Source organism: Haliotis cracherodii, unplaced genomic scaffold (genome assembly GCF_022045235.1).
Source record: "Haliotis cracherodii isolate W230 unplaced genomic scaffold, xgHalCrac1.p SCAF_9, whole genome shotgun sequence".
In the NCBI taxonomy this organism is placed as follows: domain Eukaryota; kingdom Metazoa; phylum Mollusca; class Gastropoda; order Lepetellida; family Haliotidae; genus Haliotis; species Haliotis cracherodii.
Window position 1 is genome coordinate 40,134,563 of NW_027266343.1, and position 25,217 is coordinate 40,159,779.

A 25,217-nucleotide genomic window follows, 5' to 3' on the forward strand; every position below is an offset into this window, starting at 1 on the left:
ATTGTAGTCTGAGAGAAAGTCAATTACATGATCGTTACACTCAGTATTAGATCTTATTTCTGGGTTAAGAAGTTATTTAAAGTATTCATACCAAGATTGTGGCTCAATATCCTGTCTCATCAAGAGTATTTTGACAGTAGCCCTTTATAGTTTTCCAGAATCTAGTGCAATTTTTATCTTTAGCGGCGTCAATAATATCCTCAAGTAGCATTTTTTCATATCTTATCTTTTTGTCGTTACAAACTCTTTGGAATTCTTTCTTAGCATCAAGGTATTTTTGACAATGTACAGTGTTGTTTGTCTTCCTAAATTGAATTGCCTTGACTGTTGCACAGGGCCACGGATAGCCATACTATACTGACTGTACTGATTACATCTTTTTTTAATGTAATCAGTACAGTCAGTATAGTATGGCTATCCGTGGCCCTGTGGACTGTTGTAACCTTGATCAAACAACTTCTGAGTAAGAGCATGCTCAAAAGTTGTGAAATTTAAACACCAAAGGCTGGAGCTCCTGGAACATTACTCGACGTAAAGGGTTAGCTGATTATTGGAAAGTATGTTTGAATATTTGTTTCTCAGTAATTATTATTAAAAATTCCACTTTCCACCCTTGCCGAACTAGGCTGGAATTCCTGGGCTCGATCGTAGGGCCACCAGTGGCCTCTACGAGTCATGTCCCTTCTATGCCTCTCCTATAAACCAATCAGATTCCACCTCTCGTATCACTTGCATTTGCTTCAAACAAAATGGCGGCGCCAAGTCAAGACGATCTGATCGACAATCAAGATCTGTATTGTGATAAAACAGGTCTTACATCGCGAAGTGCATCAAATCACGTGAGCATCTTGCTTAAAAACTTTTGACGACGAGTTGGCTATGCACATGCTGTGCAAATCCTGCAATCTCCCCAACTCTGCATGACAGTTTACGAACCTGATTTCGATTTCGGTGCGCGACTCCATAATACCAGTCTAGCTCGGCAAGGATGGAAACTTGACTTTTATATTCAGTTAACTCTCTTGCCTCGGGAAGATGACTTGGTTGATGCATGTCATCTTATCCCAATTGCGTGGATCGATGCTCATGATGTCAATCACTGGATTGTCTGATCCATTATTTACAGGCAGCCGTCATATAGCTGGAATAGTTACAGCCTATATGATATGATATTTAACAATACGGTAATTATTTCATATATATATATATATACTACCCGTGAAGATTCCGGGGTAGAATAGGTCTTCAGCAACCCATGCTTGCCGAAAAAAGGTGACTATGCTTGTCGTAAAAGGCGACTAACGGGATCGGGTGGTCAGGCTCGCTGACTTGGTTGAGGCATGTCATCGATCCCAATTGCGTGGATCGATGCTCATGATATTAATCACTGGATTGTCTTGTCCAGACTCGATTATTTACAGACCGCCGTCATATAGCTGAAATATTGCTGAGTGCGGCGTTAAACAACAAACCAAATCATATATATACATGCTCAATCACGATGTAGAAGCTGCATTTCTCTTGGACATTCCACGCAATTGGGATCGATGACATGCATCAACCAAGTCAGTGAGCCTGACCACCCGATCCCGTTAGTCGCCTCTTACGACAAGCATAGTCGCCATTTACGGCAAACATGGGTTATTGTATGAAGAATGCCGAAGAGAAATCCAAATTCAACATCCCGATTGAGCGTGTAGACAACAGGATACATGATGTAATTTGACCTCCTTTCCGAATATGGCGTTCTCACGGACGGAAGTACACAGGATGTTCAGAGGAAGAGTTTCATCGATGTTGGCTCGTGTATACATAAACAATGAGTCATGGAATTAATCAGAATTCCAAAATTCCTGCCAAGATACTGCACAGTATACTTTGCTTAATTTAGAAAAGTATCGTTTTCGGAGCACAACGTTTATTTTCAAACCTGATTCATTGCGCAGAATGTCATTTGGCTCTAAAATGTACAACGAATTCAGGGATGTATGTACATAGGTATGAAATCTGTATGGTGTATTAGGCAACGTGCGATATGGCGTTTTTTACGTTTCGTCTTGAAACACAGTAAACGATTCTAGGGTTATTGGACACATTCTCGAATTATTATTGGTATCATGATAAAGCTCAGACACTCGTGATCACGAATATGATATTTTTTGTAATTGAATTCTGTCCGAGGTACCCGATATTTAGATTGCAAAGCAAAATACAATGTGAAGTGTTTTTAAATTGTGAAAATTCGCGATATTTTCAGTGTACCTAATTTTCCGATGTCGTTTACAAGTCGCTTATTTGGGTTCGGCTGCTGCTGATGATATCACAGAACAGAATTTCACACTGTTAAGTTTAACTTTTTGCCTGATGTAGCTACAGTTCGCATTGTATTTGATTTCAAAATTAGGGATCAAGAGCAAGGACATACATGTCCCTGTCGCATCTAGCGGGTAAAGAACATAAAACATTGTACACAAGTTAGTTGGGTATAATTAATACCATTACCAATGTTGGCTGCCATGTATCAGCAGTTGTAGTTAACTATATAAGTTGAGTGAGTGAGTGAGTTGGGTTTAACGCCGCTTTTAACAGTATTACAGTTATATCGCGGGGTGTCAGCTTAATGTGGGAGGAAGGCCCGAAGTGATGCAGGTCTCAGGCTTCGGTGAAACCCATGAACACGGGTATGGTGCTGACAAACCTAGAAAAATAATCGGGGCGAACCGGGATTCGAACCCACAATCATAGGTTTCTGGCGTGCCCAAGGGACGCAACTCTTCACAGCGAATCGCGGCGCCTTAGACGACTGGGCCACCCGTGCCCCCCTATGTAAGTTGAACATCAAGTAGAAAGTCCGACTTCAAATGAATGTTTGTAAACACAATTAGCCTTTGGGGTATAATCAGACCACATGTCGTCGATATATATTTCTCACCATGTGTGTGTTCAACTTGTATCCTTAATTGTTAAGCTTTGTTTATTGCTTAGCGTTAATTTCTCCTTTAGCTCAGTTTTCTTTTCTTTGTCAACGCCCCTTTATGAAATCGGGATGCCTGTGTATATTCCTTTTTCGACTTCTCACGTGTGTACATTCACGTCTACTCGCTCTTCAGAACTTGTTAACAATTACGAGTCGGCTTCTCTGTGGGTGGGTCGTTACGCTATCAGGGGCGGCGTTGACGTTAGGTTATCACCGTGACAAGGGCGAAAATTGGGGGCTCGTCCGGGATGTTATGGTACTTTTGTTAGGACCAGGTTCCCGTTGTTTGGAAATCACTGTATCTTGGTTTGGTTTGTTGTTTTACGCCGCACTCAGCAATATTCCAGCTATATGACGGCGGTCTGTAAAATAATCGGGTCTGGACCAAACAATCCAGTGATTGATATCATGAGCATCGATCCACGCAATTGGGATCGATGACATGCATCAACCAAGTCAGCGAGCCTGACCACCCGATCCCGTTAGTCGCCTTTTACGGCAAGCATGGGTTGCTGAAGGCCTATTCTAACCCGGAATCTTCACGGGCTGTAAGCTCACATTGTGAATGTTACTTTGACGGCGTTAATTACTCACAATGGCAGAAGTAAACAAACCAGCTTTCAAAGACTTCATTTTTCTTAATGCCGACTGAAGCTCTGGCATACTGGTGATTATACCATCGAGTCCAGTACTTGTCATGATGTTCGAATCAATCCATTTCCTCTGGATCCTTCGTATTTAGTAGGTTTTGAAAATCGTTGTCTTTCAACTCTAATACTATTTCCGTTTTTACTTGAAATCCTGATTGTTTACAAGTATAAACATTTCACATCAAAGAAACTAAACACATCACCAGCACTGGGCGGGATATCGGGAGGGAGATAGCAGACATACATTATAGACACACTTCAAAGACTTGTGGCTAAGTGATAACCATAAAATTCCTACGGTATGATTATCAAAAGTGCTTACTTTGTAAGAGTTCAAAGTACCAGAAAAACAACTCCAACACAGTAACACGAAGCGGATAAGGCGCGGACGTCAAAGTGGACACCCCCAGATCGGGATGCTTTTGCCCCAAGCGGCCAGCCAAGGCTCTTAAAGGGACAGGACGCCAATAGTTCTCAAGCATTGTTTGTAAACAATAGCCGCCAGCCCCTGAGCTTACCCGGCTATATTTGCCTTATTCCTCAAGAGAATTTTTCTGTTCACACTGCGGGTGTAGGCTTATCACGTGACTGGACTTTTCTCTTGTTTGTAAACAAACGCACTTATTCTGAAATAAGAACTTACTAATGCTTTACATATTGTTTTGCTTAATGACATAGACATACTACTACAACTGCGACAGTATGGCGCATGACAATATAGTTTTACACAACAAAGTAACCTTATCGCTCGCTCTTCGTTGGGCTTCGTTGACAGCATGTAGGGGACAAATACGCAAATGGATACCCGTTTTCATTTATTAAAAATTCCATTGTCAACAAACAACATACTGTATCAATCTTTTTCGATCTAGAGAAAGCATTTGATACAACGTGGAAACATGGTATTTTAAAAGATTTGCATGAATTTGGATTGAGGGGCAGATTACCTCAGTTCATATCTCAATTTTTAAACAACAGACAATTTCAAGTACGAGTGGGCTCTACCCTGTCTGATCAATTTGATCAAGACAAGGGCGTCCCTCAAGGCAGCATACTGTCAGTCACCCTTTTCAGCATCAAAATAAATAGTCTCACTAAAGTATTAAACAACAGCGTTGATGGTTCACTTTTTGTGGACGATTTCAACATTTCTTGTCGTGGTAAGAATATGAATACAATAGAAAGACAGGTACAACTCTGTCTTAACAAAATTCAAAAATGGGCCAACGAAAACGGCTTCAAATTTTCTAAATCCAAAACAAAATGTATTCACTTTTGTCGTAAATACAAACCTCACAAGGATCCAGATTTATTTTTAGATGGTACTCCTATCAAGGTAGTAGAGGAGGCCAAATTCCTGGGCCTCATATTTGACCGTCATCTCACATTCTTACCACACATTAAACATCTCAAGGCAAAGTGCCTGAAGGCTCTCGACTTGTTAAAAGTCGTTTCAAATTCCGAGTGGGGAGGGGATCAGACCACCCTCCTTCACTTGTACAGATCGTTAATACGCTCCAAACTGGACTATGGTTCCATTGTCTATGGTGGAGCCTGCAAAAGCAATTTAGAAAAATTGGACACTGTACGCCATCAAGGCCTAAGACTCTGTCTTGGAGCTTTTAGGACCTCTCCCGTGGACAGTTTGTATGTGGAGGCCGATGAACCTTCACTCGAACTGCGCCGCATTAAACTTTCACTGCAATATATCACTAAACTGCACTCAAATAAATCTAATCCAGCATACAATTGTGTTTCACCCTAAATATGAAAACCTGTTTCAAAATCTATCAAACCTGGTTCCGCCACTTGGAATCAGAATTCAACCACACATCACAACAGCTAAATTGGATTTAAATATTATTTCACCTCACCGTCTTCTCTCTTCTCCTCCCTGGCAGATGGTGAAGCCAGAAGTAGACCTCACTCTAACCAATCTAAAAAAGTCGGATACCAATCCTTTGGTATATCAACAATCGTATAACCAATTACGCTCCAAATATAATTCTCACAGGTCCATTTTTACAGACGGGTCCAAGGATGGTGGCAAAGTTGCAAGTGCCACCGTCATTGGATCCAGAACTGTCTCCTCAAGAATACCAGATACCAGTTCAATTTTTACTGCTGAAGCCAAAGCTATCCTTACAGCTTTGACCTATATCAAACATCAAAACCAATCCAAAAATTTCATCATTTTCTCCGATTCATTATCATGCCTTCAGGCACTTAAAAGTATCTCCTCAAATCATCCTATAATCCTTGACATTTTAGAACTCTATAATGATCTTTCCACTGGCCAATATGACATCGTCTTCTACTGGTTACCAAGTCATGTAGGCATAACAGGTAACTCAAAAGCCGATACTGCAGCTAAAGCAGCTCTTGACAAACCGTTGTCTCCACTCTTTATCCCGCACAGTGATTTCAAACCAACCATCAAATCTTATACTCGGGATCTCATGCAAAAGAGATGGGACACCCAAGTAGGAAGCAATAAACTACATGAATTGAAACCAACAATCGGTCATACCTACTTGGGTTGTCAGTCAAGACATGGCGAGGTCTTTTTACGACGATGTCGTATTGGCCACAGTCGGTTTACACACGAATATCTGCTTAAGACAGATGAGGACGAACCTCCTAAGTGTATCCCTTGTGATGAAAGGTTCACCGTCAAACATATATTGCTTGACTGTGTGGACTTTGCAATCGCAAGGGATTCACATCAAAGTGTAAATCTAAAAGATCTCTTTTCCCGTGTCAGCGGGCATCTCATCATAAATTACTTGAAAGAAATTGGTCTGTATAATAAATTTTAAATATGTATGTGAATAATTAAATGCTTGTTTTTAAATTTGGTGTGATGCTGTTAGCAACTGACATTATTAAAGGCTCTGTCCATCAATTTTCATCAATTGTTTTTAAACATGACATTGCATAAATAACTAAATTGTGTATATACTAGCTTGGTCTCGTCGCTATATGGCTGAAATAATGCTGATGCGACGTTAAATTTTAACTCACTCACTCACCCGTTTTCGACGTTTTAGGATATTTTCACACTGAAACTTATGTTTATCGAAATGTGAAAAAGAGGGAAAACACATGAACGGGCTGTGTAAGATGTGACGATGTGACAGAGGTACAAGGCTGGTCGCATGGAACTCTGGGTACGAGAGTGATGGGCTTCATGTGACCGGGGCATATTTCTATTGTAATCTAGGGTTTTCACTGGATACTAATCCACTCTAGCTGGCAATTAGCATTTTGTAACTCATCCGTAAGAAAAACCCACGAGCTTTCAACCGACATGAATAATAATGCCATAATGATGTATTGCAGGGTTTGAATATGTGAAGAACATGTGTTATATACAGGCCCAAGTGGTTATTCGGCTACCGTCTAAAACATTTAGCATACATAAGCTATAAAAACATGGGGGCGTCCCTCAATCTGAAAGTCGTCCCACTAGTCTTCCCTCTTTAGCTGGTGTTAATTGCCTCTGCTCTAAATCCAACATTATTACTCATCAGGGTCATCCCAAAGAGAACTACGAGAGATGTGCCGCGAGACTAGACTTTATGACAGAAGCAAAAGGTCAAACACAGTTCGCTGTCTTCTGACCAAAGTCCTTCCAGAAGTCTTTGCAAAGAAGGATATATCTGCAATAGTGGAACTTCTGGCAGTTCCAGTTCCTGAAATACAGAATAAAGCTCTAACCAAACTCAGGGACATTCTACTTTCAACTAAACCCAACGATATTGATCCGGAGGATCTGCAGCTGGCTGAAGAGGCGTTGTTTAAACGATGTCTCACAATGACTGCTCCCACAAAGACACACCCAGAAATCCTGCATAATTTGATTTGCACGTACCTTCTGGCGCTCGTCTATTTAGTGGTGTCCCAAGATATTAGTCATTCACTCTTGGATTCCAGGATCAAACTGTTAAAGCAAAACATTTCACAACCGAGCTTAGGAAACGATTTTCCTCTCAGTGACATCATGGTTTTTGTTGATGACATTCGAAAACGTATTGATGACGTCACCAAAGCAGTGACAGCTTGTGGAAGCAGTTGGAAGCAACTTTCATCAGTGAAGAAGAAATCTTGGCCTGTTCATTTTTCTATGGTCTTGGGGACACTTATAGAGGTAAAACAGCAACTTACATGTATGTTGAAAGCAAACATTTTAAATCCCAATTCCTAAGTTTAAACGTCTCTATATACTTTTCAAGTGTTTTAACTGTGAAATTTGTTTCATCGGCTTTTCATTTTTACCATACATGTAACAATTAACATGTAAGATACAAGGTTAACGTATTTCCAGGTACATTGCAGGTATTCATCTTGAAGTGGACATAAACCTCTTTAACCTGTTTGGCAAAGTCGGAATCTGTATCATTTGTTTCTTTCACCTATTTAACCGCTCATAAGATGGTGACGACTCGAGTCGTTTGTACGTCATATTTGAAAAGTGAAGAAACGTAACACTGATGTACTTTGAAATGGAAAGTTTTGATCTTGCACTTTGTTAAATTTCACAAAGCAAATATAACCCGAAATATAAAGAGTTTCTATTGTTTTGTTATAGTAGTAACGAAAATGTGAACCGCATGCTCATGCTTATAAGTTATCACAATCAGCCAATCAGTGTCAGGAAAGCGGTGTTACCTTAGGGCTTTATATCAAGAATGCTTAAGTTGCTATAGGAATTTTGTACACAATTCAGTGGAAGTATTTATCTTCAAACGATATGTTTTGTTTTATGAAACAGGTGTTTCATGGCGACCACCAGACTGCCCTCATGGCCTTAGACACACTCCCAGCACTACTGAAGCCAGGGAAACCCAGAGTTCCAAAAGTCTTAAAGAAAACCAAACCACACGAGAGAGTCATACAGTTAGTCACAATTGGAATGGTTGCATACCTGAATGCATTAGGTAAATGGATGCGTGGCAGTCCCAGGATTATTTAGATTGCAGTCAATATAAATTATTGGAAATATATTATCGTTCAAATAATATCATAAATGCAGATTAATGAGCTATGAAGTACGTACTTTCTTTGTTTTGTGATTCGTAATTATTACAAATCAGCAACCAAAGAATCTCAGGTCTTTGTTTCCAGGTTTCTATAATCTAGGAATTACGTTAGATCGATTTTGCAAAGTGTGAATGGTGCATTTTAGTTAAATCACTTTAACTTCGTTAATAGGAGATACTGAAGGTGGTGATATAGAGGATCGTGCGAAGTCTGCTTTCCAAGCTCTTGGATTGTCACTAAAGTACTTGGACAGAAGCATATATGGCATGACAAGATGTTTACTGTTTTCCCAAAGTCCAGCGATCAAACAAGGTGCCGTTTCCATGTGGAAAAATGCCAACATAGATGCAATTCACAGTTTTATTGCAAAAGAGGTTCTGACACATCTACATCCAATCAGCATCAACCACCTGCACAAACAACCAACAAACCATTCTACAAGCAGTTCAAGCTGGAAAGTAGCTTCTACCAAAATTGGATCAGAAGAAATCATGATTCACGTCAATTTACCAACAGGTTTGAAACTAGGAGGTTGTCAGTTGAGTATGAGCACAGCTGAAGGATATGTCCAATAGGTATTTTGTTATTTGGGTCTCGTGTAGGACACTTACACATCTATTGCGTGGGTAGAATGTAAAATGTCAAGTGCTGTTTACAATTGACTGTACAATTTATACATATACAATGTATGTGCTATTCGTGGATTCTCGGGTAATTGGCTTGTGGTTGTACTTCAGCTGATAATGATAACAAGGTACAACTGGGGCTAAGACCAACTGTAAGATTACCTTTTTTCCCGATAAGGTACTGTAATTTATCCTCTATCTATTACTTAGTTCGTAAGTTAGTGTGATCGGACATCAACACTCAACGTTATGCTCTTGCTGCATACAAACTATGGTTTAAGTATTTTCAAACTTTCCAGAGGACGTCCTTGTGGAACATAGCAGAAGTCCATCCAAATCGTCGGATTGTGGTCACCTCACTACAGTCGAGATTCTGAGAGCTCTTTCTACACATAAGGGTATCCTGTCTATGTGGGCGTACAGAATCGACCAGTTCCCTGTTTTCTACATCACTGAGGATTACAGCCAACAGAACTTCCAGAAGGTGCTTTATTACAGTGCCAAGAACAAGGACTGGTTTAAACCTCTTCAGCTCATGAAATTCCTTATACAAGCCCTGGAAGCAGTTATCGCCCTTCATGAACATGGCACAATACACAGAGATCTTACTGCTGCCAGTTTTGCATATAACAAACAGAGTAAATCTGTCAAGCTGTGTCGCTTCATATTGGCTCGAAAATGTGGAAGAGGCGAAACTCTTGTTGGTATGTCCATACATGTTCTACTATTGGTAATGCATTATTAAGTACACTCATCTTTAAGTACACAAATATGTATTGTATTTGTGCTTGCTATAGCTACGTATAATGACTGATTTTCTTGTTAGACAGAGAATGTTCAACCATTCCCATGAGATGGTCTTCTCCAGAGTCCCTCAAGAAACATCATTTCTCTATGCGGTCTGATTACTGGATGGTTGGGCATCTCATCTATGAAGTCATCACACACGGTTGCCTCCCTTACTCAGATCTCAAAGGACAAAATGAGTCCGCCATTGTAAATCTGGTAAATGTTCCTTAACGCTCACGGACATATAACAATAACTGAATTTGTTGATGTGTTTTACACTATAACAAACTATTACCACCATTTACCAGGACATGCGGACCTATACACCCATTCGAGTTGGCAACAGTGCCCGTATGATTGGTTTTAGTTGACCTCACATTCAAAAGCTAAAGTTGGTTAAAATAATCTGGGTATCGCTGTGAATCATTCGGTCTTTCCAAACGTATTATGTTGTCACATCATGTTGAAATATTGATCAGCGTAGTGATAACCCTCACTCATTCTAACACATTCAATTCTGAATTGCAATAAATTCTCAGCATAATGATTGAATAAATTCAAATATTTCATGTTTTGAATATCAAGGTTCTCATGATGATAGCCACATACAAGCCATCTTATCCTAGAACTGTCCGGACATTTTTCATAACAAATGTCTGACTGGATCACAGTGCGTAGAAATTGAAATTACTAGACAGGCAACATAACGTATCGTGTCGTTTGTATGTATGTGTTGTCCCCTTCTTGTTTAGAGTGTATAGTCACTTTGCTTCTCATGCTCCAGATAAAGGAAGACAGAAAGAAGTTGTGCCAAGAAAGGTGCATCCCTACCTCCGTGTTTGACGCCATCCAATGCTGCACCCGCTATGATGATACCCATCGCCTGTCCATGTGTGAGGCAAAGAGCAGGTTGGAGGAGACCTTCGATCGTTACAACAGCTGCAGCGGTAAACCCATATACCATTTCTTCCTACAGCATAACATGCTTTCACTGTTTGACCCAATGTTCATCCTTGTTTGATGACACTGTTGCCAAAGGAGGTTAATGTTTTAGAATTTCCCGATTGGATAAAATTTTCTGATTGTCGATTAAATAAAGCATTATGCTGTACAATGTCAGCGGGTTATTTCTCACATAGATTATCGTTAAGCATTTTGTGGCATGTGGTTGTCTTTGTATATATACACGTATTTGCATTATTGATGTTCATTTAAGGCATCAGTGTATGCGCTGGAGGGTAAATCGTTTCGAAGATATTTCTTGTTACCATTATAGATACCACACAGGATGGAAACGTTTGTACATACAGGTTTGTGGTAAAGATGAAGTTAATTACATTCATATACATATTTGAAAATGGAAGACACAACTTCACCTACACTAGTTAATATTTCTAAAGATTAACAATAGTGAATGCAGGTGTTTCTCGAAACTAATTTTCAAAGGATAAACTTTAACCCAAAAATTAAAATAAATGGCATCTGAAGTTTACTGAGAAACAATATGGGAAATGCTTGACTTCCTCATTGATAACACATCTATGTGGAATTTGGTGCTCAGATAATTAGGCAAGAAGTAGGTATCAACAAGAGTACCAATCGTGCTCCCTTCTTACCGATCTGCTTCTTTATGCATATAAATCGTTTTTTCTGCTCAGATTGGAAAAAATCAAAACAAGGGTATTTGACCAAGAAATTTAACTTGAGCTTCAGGTATATCGATGATCTGGTATAACGGTCGAATAGCGAAGTCCCTTCCATTAGAGTGACAAAAAATGTACAAGACTGTATGACAAGAGCGATGACTTCAACTGTCCAAAAGTCAACTTTACATACATGTCAAACAATATTCAAGCATCGCCAGCCTTGTTGTTCACGGTCACAACATTTGAGGTGAAAGGTGAAATGGGATTTAACGTCGCGTCCAAGCTTATTGCACTTAAATAGCGACGTGCATGCACGTGTGTGTGTGTGTGTGTGGCTGCTTGTACTAGTCCGGACTGCCGATTTATAGTGCTAGCTCACTGAGATACCATGCTGCAGTTTAACATGAATACCCCACTCAGACACAGTATACTGACTCCGAGCCGACCAGTCCTTGTTTTAGCCCCTTAATGTCGAGGCTCTGTCCATCAATTTTCATCAATTGTTTTTAAACATGACATTGCATAAATAACTAAATTGTGTATATACTAGCTTGGTCTCGTCGCTATATGGCTGAAATAATGCTGATGCGACGTTAAATTTTAACTCACTCACTCACCCGTTTTCGACGTTTTAGGATATTTTCACACTGAAACTTATGTTTATCGAAATGTGAAAAAGAGGGAAAACACATGAACGGGCTGTGTAAGATGTGACGATGTGACAGAGGTACAAGGCTGGTCGCATGGAACTCTGGGTACGAGAGTGATGGGCTTCATGTGACCGGGGCATATTTCTATTGTAATCTAGGGTTTTCACTGGATACTAATCCACTCTAGCTGGCAATTAGCATTTTGTAACTCATCCGTAAGAAAAACCCACGAGCTTTCAACCGACATGAATAATAATGCCATAATGATGTATTGCAGGGTTTGAATATGTGAAGAACATGTGTTATATACAGGCCCAAGTGGTTATTCGGCTACCGTCTAAAACATTTAGCATACATAAGCTATAAAAACATGGGGGCGTCCCTCAATCTGAAAGTCGTCCCACTAGTCTTCCCTCTTTAGCTGGTGTTAATTGCCTCTGCTCTAAATCCAACATTATTACTCATCAGGGTCATCCCAAAGAGAACTACGAGAGATGTGCCGCGAGACTAGACTTTATGACAGAAGCAAAAGGTCAAACACAGTTCGCTGTCTTCTGACCAAAGTCCTTCCAGAAGTCTTTGCAAAGAAGGATATATCTGCAATAGTGGAACTTCTGGCAGTTCCAGTTCCTGAAATACAGAATAAAGCTCTAACCAAACTCAGGGACATTCTACTTTCAACTAAACCCAACGATATTGATCCGGAGGATCTGCAGCTGGCTGAAGAGGCGTTGTTTAAACGATGTCTCACAATGACTGCTCCCACAAAGACACACCCAGAAATCCTGCATAATTTGATTTGCACGTACCTTCTGGCGCTCGTCTATTTAGTGGTGTCCCAAGATATTAGTCATTCACTCTTGGATTCCAGGATCAAACTGTTAAAGCAAAACATTTCACAACCGAGCTTAGGAAACGATTTTCCTCTCAGTGACATCATGGTTTTTGTTGATGACATTCGAAAACGTATTGATGACGTCACCAAAGCAGTGACAGCTTGTGGAAGCAGTTGGAAGCAACTTTCATCAGTGAAGAAGAAATCTTGGCCTGTTCATTTTTCTATGGTCTTGGGGACACTTATAGAGGTAAAACAGCAACTTACATGTATGTTGAAAGCAAACATTTTAAATCCCAATTCCTAAGTTTAAACGTCTCTATATACTTTTCAAGTGTTTTAACTGTGAAATTTGTTTCATCGGCTTTTCATTTTTACCATACATGTAACAATTAACATGTAAGATACAAGGTTAACGTATTTCCAGGTACATTGCAGGTATTCATCTTGAAGTGGACATAAACCTCTTTAACCTGTTTGGCAAAGTCGGAATCTGTATCATTTGTTTCTTTCACCTATTTAACCGCTCATAAGATGGTGACGACTCGAGTCGTTTGTACGTCATATTTGAAAAGTGAAGAAACGTAACACTGATGTACTTTGAAATGGAAAGTTTTGATCTTGCACTTTGTTAAATTTCACAAAGCAAATATAACCCGAAATATAAAGAGTTTCTATTGTTTTGTTATAGTAGTAACGAAAATGTGAACCGCATGCTCATGCTTATAAGTTATCACAATCAGCCAATCAGTGTCAGGAAAGCGGTGTTACCTTAGGGCTTTATATCAAGAATGCTTAAGTTGCTATAGGAATTTTGTACACAATTCAGTGGAAGTATTTATCTTCAAACGATATGTTTTGTTTTATGAAACAGGTGTTTCATGGCGACCACCAGACTGCCCTCATGGCCTTAGACACACTCCCAGCACTACTGAAGCCAGGGAAACCCAGAGTTCCAAAAGTCTTAAAGAAAACCAAACCACACGAGAGAGTCATACAGTTAGTCACAATTGGAATGGTTGCATACCTGAATGCATTAGGTAAATGGATGCGTGGCAGTCCCAGGATTATTTAGATTGCAGTCAATATAAATTATTGGAAATATATTATCGTTCAAATAATATCATAAATGCAGATTAATGAGCTATGAAGTACGTACTTTCTTTGTTTTGTGATTCGTAATTATTACAAATCAGCAACCAAAGAATCTCAGGTCTTTGTTTCCAGGTTTCTATAATCTAGGAATTACGTTAGATCGATTTTGCAAAGTGTGAATGGTGCATTTTAGTTAAATCACTTTAACTTCGTTAATAGGAGATACTGAAGGTGGTGATATAGAGGATCGTGCGAAGTCTGCTTTCCAAGCTCTTGGATTGTCACTAAAGTACTTGGACAGAAGCATATATGGCATGACAAGATGTTTACTGTTTTCCCAAAGTCCAGCGATCAAACAAGGTGCCGTTTCCATGTGGAAAAATGCCAACATAGATGCAATTCACAGTTTTATTGCAAAAGAGGTTCTGACACATCTACATCCAATCAGCATCAACCACCTGCACAAACAACCAACAAACCATTCTACAAGCAGTTCAAGCTGGAAAGTAGCTTCTACCAAAATTGGATCAGAAGAAATCATGATTCACGTCAATTTACCAACAGGTTTGAAACTAGGAGGTTGTCAGTTGAGTATGAGCACAGCTGAAGGATATGTCCAATAGGTATTTTGTTATTTGGGTCTCGTGTAGGACACTTACACATCTATTGCGTGGGTAGAATGTAAAATGTCAAGTGCTGTTTACAATTGACTGTACAATTTATACATATACAATGTATGTGCTATTCGTGGATTCTCGGGTAATTGGCTTGTGGTTGTACTTCAGCTGATAATGATAACAAGGTACAACTGGGGCTAAGACCAACTGTAAGATTACCTTTTTTCCCGATAAGGTACTGTAATTTATCCTCTATCTATTACTTAGTTCGTAAGTTAGTGTGATCGGACATCAACACTCAACGTTATGCTCTTGCTGCATACAAACTATGGTTTAAGTATTTTCAAACTTTCCAGAGGACGTCCTTGTGGAACATAGCAGAAGTCCATCCAAATCGTCGGATTGTGGTCACCTCACTACAGTCGAGATTCTGAGAGCTCTTTCTACACATAAGGGTATCCTGTCTATGTGGGCGTACAGAATCGACCAGTTCCCTGTTTTCTACATCACTGAGGATTACAGCCAACAGAACTTCCAGAAGGTGCTTTATTACAGTGCCAAGAACAAGGACTGGTTTAAACCTCTTCAGCTCATGAAATTCCTTATACAAGCCCTGGAAGCAGTTATCGCCCTTCATGAACATGGCACAATACACAGAGATCTTACTGCTGCCAGTTTTGCATATAACAAACAGAGTAAATCTGTCAAGCTGTGTCGCTTCATATTGGCTCGAAAATGTGGAAGAGGCGAAACTCTTGTTGGTATGTCCATACATGTTCTACTATTGGTAATGCATTATTAAGTACACTCATCTTTAAGTACACAAATATGTATTGTATTTGTGCTTGCTATAGCTACGTATAATGACTGATTTTCTTGTTAGACAGAGAATGTTCAACCATTCCCATGAGATGGTCTTCTCCAGAGTCCCTCAAGAAACATCATTTCTCTATGCGGTCTGATTACTGGATGGTTGGGCATCTCATCTATGAAGTCATCACACACGGTTGCCTCCCTTACTCAGATCTCAAAGGACAAAATGAGTCCGCCATTGTAAATCTGGTAAATGTTCCTTAACGCTCACGGACATATAACAATAACTGAATTTGTTGATGTGTTTTACACTATAACAAACTATTACCACCATTTACCAGGACATGCGGACCTATACACCCATTCGAGTTGGCAACAGTGCCCGTATGATTGGTTTTAGTTGACCTCACATTCAAAAGCTAAAGTTGGTTAAAATAATCTGGGTATCGCTGTGAATCATTCGGTCTTTCCAAACGTATTATGTTGTCACATCATGTTGAAATATTGATCAGCGTAGTGATAACCCTCACTCATTCTAACACATTCAATTCTGAATTGCAATAAATTCTCAGCATAATGATTGAATAAATTCAAATATTTCATGTTTTGAATATCAAGGTTCTCATGATGATAGCCACATACAAGCCATCTTATCCTAGAACTGTCCGGACATTTTTCATAACAAATGTCTGACTGGATCACAGTGCGTAGAAATTGAAATTACTAGACAGGCAACATAACGTATCGTGTCGTTTGTATGTATGTGTTGTCCCCTTCTTGTTTAGAGTGTATAGTCACTTTGCTTCTCATGCTCCAGATAAAGGAAGACAGAAAGAAGTTGTGCCAAGAAAGGTGCATCCCTACCTCCGTGTTTGACGCCATCCAATGCTGCACCCGCTATGATGATACCCATCGCCTGTCCATGTGTGAGGCAAAGAGCAGGTTGGAGGAGACCTTCGATCGTTACAACAGCTGCAGCGGTAAACCCATATACCATTTCTTCCTACAGCATAACATGCTTTCACTGTTTGACCCAATGTTCATCCTTGTTTGATGACACTGTTGCCAAAGGAGGTTAATGTTTTAGAATTTCCCGATTGGATAAAATTTTCTGATTGTCGATTAAATAAAGCATTATGCTGTACAATGTCAGCGGGTTATTTCTCACATAGATTATCGTTAAGCATTTTGTGGCATGTGGTTGTCTTTGTATATATACACGTATTTGCATTATTGATGTTCATTTAAGGCATCAGTGTATGCGCTGGAGGGTAAATCGTTTCGAAGATATTTCTTGTTACCATTATAGATACCACACAGGATGGAAACGTTTGTACATACAGGTTTGTGGTAAAGATGAAGTTAATTACATTCATATACATATTTGAAAATGGAAGACACAACTTCACCTACACTAGTTAATATTTCTAAAGATTAACAATAGTGAATGCAGGTGTTTCTCGAAACTAATTTTCAAAGGATAAACTTTAACCCAAAAATTAAAATAAATGGCATCTGAAGTTTACTGAGAAACAATATGGGAAATGCTTGACTTCCTCATTGATAACACATCTATGTGGAATTTGGTGCTCAGATAATTAGGCAAGAAGTAGGTATCAACAAGAGTACCAATCGTGCTCCCTTCTTACCGATCTGCTTCTTTATGCATATAAATCGTTTTTTCTGCTCAGATTGGAAAAAATCAAAACAAGGGTATTTGACCAAGAAATTTAACTTGAGCTTCAGGTATATCGATGATCTGGTATAACGGTCGAATAGCGAAGTCCCTTCCATTAGAGTGACAAAAAATGTACAAGACTGTATGACAAGAGCGATGACTTCAACTGTCCAAAAGTCAACTTTACATACATGTCAAACAATATTCAAGCATCGCCAGCCTTGTTGTTCACGGTCACAACATTTGAGGTGAAAGGTGAAATGGGATTTAACGTCGCGTCCAAGCTTATTGCACTTAAATAGCGACGTGCATGCACGTGTGTGTGTGTGTGTGTGGCTGCTTGTACTAGTCCGGACTGCCGATTTATAGTGCTAGCTCACTGAGATACCATGCTGCAGTTTAACATGAATACCCCACTCAGACACAGTATACTGACTCCGAGCCGACCAGTCCTTGTTTTAGCCCCTTAATGTCGAGCGCCAGACAGGGTAACAACAAGTACCATCTTTTAACGTCATTTGGTATGACGCGGCCGGGATCGAACCACGGACCTTCCGCTCTCCGGGCGGACGCTCTACCACTAGACCACGGAGGCGGCACAACAACATTTGAGGTACAACCGAGCATGATCTTGCTACGGCGTAAACAAAGAGCGTAATACGAAACTTCATCAAAAGCTGCGTGATAACGGTTACAACATCACCTTTTCTATCATATTTTAGCAGATATTTGTTGCGGCTATGGACAGATTGTTTTTCGCTTTTATTCTAAAACATTGGTGGTAGACATCTAGAGGACATTTCCAAATTTGACGCATCAGTGACAAAATTGATGTCCGGTGAAATTCGGTATTTTGATTTGTACCCATTCCACGTTTTCAGGTGAACCACTGACTTGCCTATGCATGTGTTTGTGACGTATGCCACGGGTGGGATCTGATAAGCTAAGCATTTCGCGAACATCTGGTATCATCACTATAGGATAGTGAATCATAAATGCATGCTCACACGGTCGGAATCGAACAATGGACTCTTCTTCAGGCAGAGATTCCATACGCCTATAGAAATGTTTTTGTCGCTTTTATTTTGTTTACATTTCCATTTTCTCTACCCTTGTGAAATCAGATGACACTCCACAATGGTTCTTGGAAATCGAAGCGTCCCCCCGGAGAGCGTAAGGTCCGGGGTTCGATCCCCGGCCGCGTCATACCAAGAGACTTTAAAAGATGGTACTTATTGTTACCCTGTCTGGCGCTCGGCATTAAGGGGCTAAAACAAGGACTGGTCGGCTCGGAGTCGGTATGCTGTGTCTGAGTGGGGTATTCATGTTATACTGCGGCATGGTATCTCAGTGAGCTAGCACTATAAATCGGCATCAGTCCGGAGTAGTACAAGTAGCCACAGACACACACGTGCATCTTGGACACGACGTTAAACCCCATTTCGCCTCACATGGAAATCGAATTCTAAGATTGTGCAGTTAGTTATCTCTAAAATACTTTGAGTTTGACTGCCTTGTTATTATCATACTGAAACGTGTTTATATTGTTTCAATATATACATTTCATTTATTAGAACAATACTTCATCCATGCGATGTGTTATTATAGAACGACCGCAAAGGACACCAGACATTTTGTTTCCTGGACTTGACAGAACATCCTATCAAGGTCTCCCAAAAGAAGTAAGTGACCAAGATTATTTCGTTCTCTCATTAATTATAAACTGCATGGGCGGATACAGCTTTTTTTTAAAGGGTGTGTGTGTGTGTGTGTGTGTGTGCACAAATAAGATCTATTTATTGTCTTTGGTGGTAATTTATACAGAAATAAAGATTGTTTTCGAAATAAAAGGGGGGGGGGTTAAATCTTCTTGCAGTTGAGAGTTGTCTCCCTTCGGAAGATATTTTATTTGTGAATGTGTGCCTAGTGAGGCTCTGAACAAAACTAACCTCATACTAGTATCAGTAACACAAGAAATTATCGATCTAAGTCGATCTAAAATGAATCAAGAAACACAAGCAAATTAGGAAATTAAGAAGACAATGTTTTGTTTTTTCAGGGTTCAGAAACGGAATATGGTACGTTGTTACTGACATATCATCACATTTAAGTATACTCCTGAGAGTGCGACGGCAATTTTAAGCTGACAGCGTGCATTAACATCATCAATAAACTAGTATATATTTCTTCGTAAAACCCTTATAATTTCATGTTATAAATTGAAATTTTGGATACGCTATTGTTGGTATCAATATCCAAAATGCATTTCCGTTTGTTTGTTGAATTTTTCAGATATATAAAACGGGTATTTCTGGTTTAATCCGTATATGCGACTTTTAGTTTGGCCAAACAAGAATTTGATTCATATTCAACAAATTCATATCATACATATCATGGAGATTTTCCTTGAACGTTTTTGCGAACACCTGGTGTCACCGCTATTTGATAGTGATGCACACAAGCTTATCATTTAGTCGGAATCGTACCGTGGCTATTCGTAAAGCTTTCTTATAATTTCGGACCCGTGATCATGATTGGTTGGTTGGTTGGTTTGTTGTTTAACGCCGCACTCAGCAATATTCCAGCTATATGACGGCGGTCTGTAAATAATCGAGTCTGGACCAGACAATCCAGTGATTAATATCATGAGCATCGATCCACGCAATTGGAATCGATGACATGCATCAACCAAGTCAGCGAGCCTGACCACCCTATCCCGTTAGTCGCCTTTTACGACAAGCATAGTCACCTTTTACGGCAAGCATGGGTTGCTGAAGACCTATTCTACCCCGGAATCTTCACGGGTCCGTGATCATGAAGATCCGGGGTAGAATAGGCCTTCAGCAACCCATACTTGCCGTAAAAGGCGACCATGCTTGTCGTAAGAGGTGACTAACGGGATCGGGTGGTCAGGCTCGCTATCGTGGTTAATGCATGTTATCGATCCCAATTGCGTTGATCACTGATATCAATCACTGGATTGTCTGGACGAGATACAGACCGCCGTCATATAGCTGTATTAATATTGCTGAGTGCGGCGTTAAACAACAAACAACCAAACAATCTTGATTTCGGGTTATGTCTAATATTTACAAAGATAAGTTTGCTTCAAAACCACATACCTCCTTTACCTTTATGAGCCATATAAATGGTCAGTCTTCGGCACACCCGTTCACTCATTATCAGGAAAAATCATTTACATTTAATTTATTTTAATATTTTCACTTGACGAACTATATTCATTGTCTACACATATTGATTACCTGTCGTGTGAAAGTAACTCGCTCATAACATGTCTTTTTAGGCCAGAGGGATTATTTTGAGTATCAAAATCTCTATGAAAGGGAAACTATTTCAACAAATGATGAGCCGTTGTACGAGGAATTCGGAGTATACGAGGGTGTACATTTTTCGGTAAGGTGTATTTTCGCATCGTTTTTCCCTTCATGTTTAACACGTTGTAATGCATCACCATCTGAGCAGAGCAACCTTGTTCAATGTCTTCACACCCAGAATCCTTCAATCATCTCAGGGGCGGTCGGGTAGCCTAGTGGTTAAAGCGTTCGCTCGTCACGCCGAAAACCCGGGTTCGATTCCCGACATGGGTAAAATGGTGTCCCCCTTCGTGATATTGCTGGAATATTGCTAAAAGCGGCGTAAAACCATACTCACTCAACCATCTCAAACACAAACATAATATGTACTTACAAGACTTATATACTGCTTGAGTAAATTGAATTACGACGTATTCTGATTCCGTTCATATTACCATTTTAGTTGTCAACGTGGAAACCAACCCGTGAAGATTCCGGGGTAGAATAGGTCTTCAGCAAACCATACTTGCCGTAAAAGGCGAGTATGCTTGTCGTAAAAGGCGACTAACGGGATCGGGTGGTCAGGCTCGCTGACTTGGTTGATGCATGTCATCGATCCCAATTGCGTGGATCGATGCTCATGATATTAATCACTGGATTGTCTGGTTCAGACTCGATTATTTACAGACCGCCGTCATATAGCTGGAATATTGCTGAGTGCGGCGTAAAACAACCAACCAACCAACCAAAGGCGAAACTATTAGTCAATGTACGTTAAAACGCGTGTCTAACTTACCGATATTGGAGAATTTATGTGCGCTTTCCGACTGCATGCGTATGTCGCAGACGGGGCCAGGCCATTTAATGTGTTTCCGAAAGGGGGGAAAAGGAAGTGGTGGTGCAACCAAGGAGGCGCGGGGGGGGGGGGGGGGGGGGGGGGGTTAAGGGTTGCTTAAATAGTAATTTTGAGATTTGGAATGAATGCCAAGAGTGGGAAGGGGGCGAATATTGGGAGCTGTGTGTGGTGGGTGGTCTGTTAGCTTATGTGATTTTGGTTTTATTAGTTTGTGTGGGGTTTAAATGCGTCTAATTAGTCCTGTTTTAATTAAGTATATGCCTAAAGCTTTGAATTTTTCTAATCTATTTTGTGGATTTAGGATTTATTCTAAAGTAGGTTCAGTATTAAGATTTAGGGTGGTTTGTAGTGTTGTACGATGTGTTTGGTAGTGTGTGCAGTGGATGAGTACGTGTTCTAATGCGTGTCAGTTATGTGACCTATATATACCAGATAGGAACGTTCTGATTCACACGGGCGGTGGGGTAGTCTTTGGTTAAAGCGTTCAATCGTCACGACGAAGACCAGGGTTTGATTCCCCTAATGGATACAATGTGTAAACCCCATTTCTGGTGTCCCCGGCTGGAATATTGCTTAAACAACACTCACTCACTCACTTCCCTAGATCCCTTCCATGCATGGGTATATTCCCTAATTTTTGGTACCGTAAACCGATTACTTAATACAGAGATCTGAAGATCTCTTATTGTTCCCTAATACGTTTCTTAGCTTTCGTCAGATATAAAGATGGACAAACTTTGCCGTCGCCTGACGCAAAGAGAAGAGTCACAATTGAACACAGAGAGCATCCCAGGAATTCATGGCCATGTGGCTGTTGAGAAAAGGAATGAAACAGAATACCTGGTAAGATTATCATGTAACAAAGGCTGACATAGTAGCTACTATTAATTGCATTGGTTGTGGGTTAGCCTAGTGGATAAAGCGTTCGCTTCCTCGATTCGGGTTCGATTCCTCACACGACAATGTTTATAGGCCATTTTTGGTGTCGTGATATTGCTAGAATATAACCGAAAGCGGCGTTAGACCCAACTCAATCGCTCACTAATGGGTAAAAGGCGACTAACGGGATCGGATGCGGCGTTAAACAAAACAACCAACCAACTGTATTTATTAATATACCACTTGGACACAGTATACTGTCTTCGTGCCGATGAATCCCTTGTCCACCCCTTAATGCCGAGCGCGTGGCAGGATAACAACAAATACCCTCTTTTAACGTCTGATGATGCAGCTCGGTCGGGGATCGAACGCCGATTCATTTCAAAACATATACTCTTACAATGTAAGTGACTTTGTATTTTAAGCAGTATCTGTTGCATGTCATAGAATCAAACATAAACATTTCTTCCTGGAAATAGATTATTGTTATTATTTTTGAAGAATGTTTCATTTTGTATTTGTTTGTTACGTTTTTTAAATTTTTGCTTGTCTAATAGGATATTATATACCATACCAAAAAGTAGGAGATAGTGGAAATCATCAAGACATATCTTCTTATCTATATGGTACTGGAAGATGGAATGGATATGATCATGTCTGCTGGGGAGTAGACGATCGGATCTGATGTGCTCTAATGGTTGGTGTGATGAGATTGAGGCACACTAGGTCGTTAAAGAGGTCGAGTGTCAAATTCGAAACCTGCCTTTTGCGGCAAACGTCGCCAAAATCGGGTAAAATCACCACTGTTGGCTAGACACGCACGAATTCTTTGAGGCATGCTTCTGATGAGTCGATCAAGGTTTGCTTGATTCATATTGTTCGACTTATCAGTGAGAGCAACACCGAGTTCAGTGAGAGTGGTGGGTGACGTTGACGTACATGAGTGAGTGCTGGCCATGGCATGACATAGATATTTTGTTTTTGTCATAATCATTGCACGATGAGGAGGTGCATATTTTAGTGATAAATCATTGCCCAACGTGTTGGTGCAATGATGTTGTTCCGACAGTATTGCCCTGTGAATCTGCCATGGACAATGTGGAGCACAGTTCGGCCAGTCATTGCTATACCACCCTATCCATAATGGACCCACACCCAAGACAACGATTCATCAGAAAACATGACATCAGCCCAACGTCGATTATCCCAGAGCTGACGTTCCCTCCAAATGACGTTCAGTAAGTTGTGGGATGACATGCGGACGTCGTGCAGACAATTGCCACGATTCCGCACTGTCTGGCCATGTACTCTTACAACTGTTGCCTGTTGCTACCGGTCCTTTATCTGAGTGCCAGTTTGCAACCGATTTCTTGATGCCATCGTCCTTACTAATCCGTTCTGGGCTGCAGGTGCTGCCTTTGCACGCCCAGAGCGGCAACACGTTATCTGTTTGTTGGCCCACAATCTGCTGATGACATTAAGAAACATGTTTTGGCAACAATATTCTGACGTGTGCCCAGCTTTAACATGGCTATGGCACGTAAACCTTAAGCACTTTGCAAACGTTACATGATCAGTGTTATTGATTTTTAATAATTAAATGTGTTTAATAAAGTGTATTTGAGCGTTTGGTTTCTAGAAAACAATATTCTGAGTGACAATGGCAAATTTGGCATGTGCTGTCCGAGGTCACGTGTTTAATAACTGTCACAATGTTGTATTTGGCAGCTTGATGTTTTCGAAAATGTTCTTGCCACATAAATCACTTACTTTTATTGCCAAACATTGTGTATTGTCCTGTAGTTTTACCTCAAAACAAAATATCCCCTACTTTTTTATAGTACATGTTATGCATGTGACTATAATAAAAGGGAAACTTCTTCAGTCTGTGTTCGGCGGTTTTTATTATGTTTCAAACGCTGTGGTATCCAATGGTATGCATGTTAAACGTCTTCTTTAAATTCGCCTCTCCTTTAGGATTGGGGTACTTCTCATAACAATCCCATTTGTAGCCAAGGTGTATATATGTACAGGTGTACAAGTTCCCAACTGGAAACTGTTTCTCCCTGAGGAACGTGCCGGATGGTAGGATGTGCGACTTATGGTCTGTGGATCACAATCGCTATTTGAGTGCAGTGGCAAAGACGTTGTCTCTTCTACATCATCAAAACTGGGTCCATGGTTGTCTATGTGCAGATAATATATGGATTGCTGATACTGAAGATAACGGCAATTGCACGGTAAGGTCAGCGTATAGACTAAATCTTAATTTTGTTTCCTAAACATTTTCTCATGTTAAAAACAACAAATGTTTATCACTAAAAACAATTGTGTGTTTTGTGATAAAACTACAATGTGCGCCAGTCGTCAAAGGCACCGCAATTAGCTGCACAGTTTTGTCCCATTTGGCGTGCCAGAATGTTCTTGGGTTCGAGGCCCCCTTCTCCCGGCTTATGTTTCCAGGTTTCCAGCACATAAGTGGTTGTGCTGGGACTTGCTTCCTCTTTGGCTTTCCTAAAGCTGAAAAGTGATATCAACAAGAGTTTTCCACTAATGTGACTATATCCCCCGCCCCTGTTGCAGAATATATGACATAATTAAATCTAAACAAACCCTAATCTTTTTAAACCGAGGTGGAACTTGTCTTGGAAATTGTAAAAAAAAAGAAGAGTTTGAAACCTAAGGCCATCTTGTTGCCATGGAAACGTAAAAAATAAAAATTTCTAAAATTTCTCATTAGCACAAGGTA

At 40.2% G+C, this 25,217-nt stretch overlaps 1 pseudogene; it reads left to right on the plus strand.

Moving 5' to 3' along the window:
* The window catches only part of LOC139453142 (uncharacterized), a 31,170-nt pseudogene that overhangs the window by 3,646 nt on the left and 2,307 nt on the right, over window positions 1-25,217 (plus strand).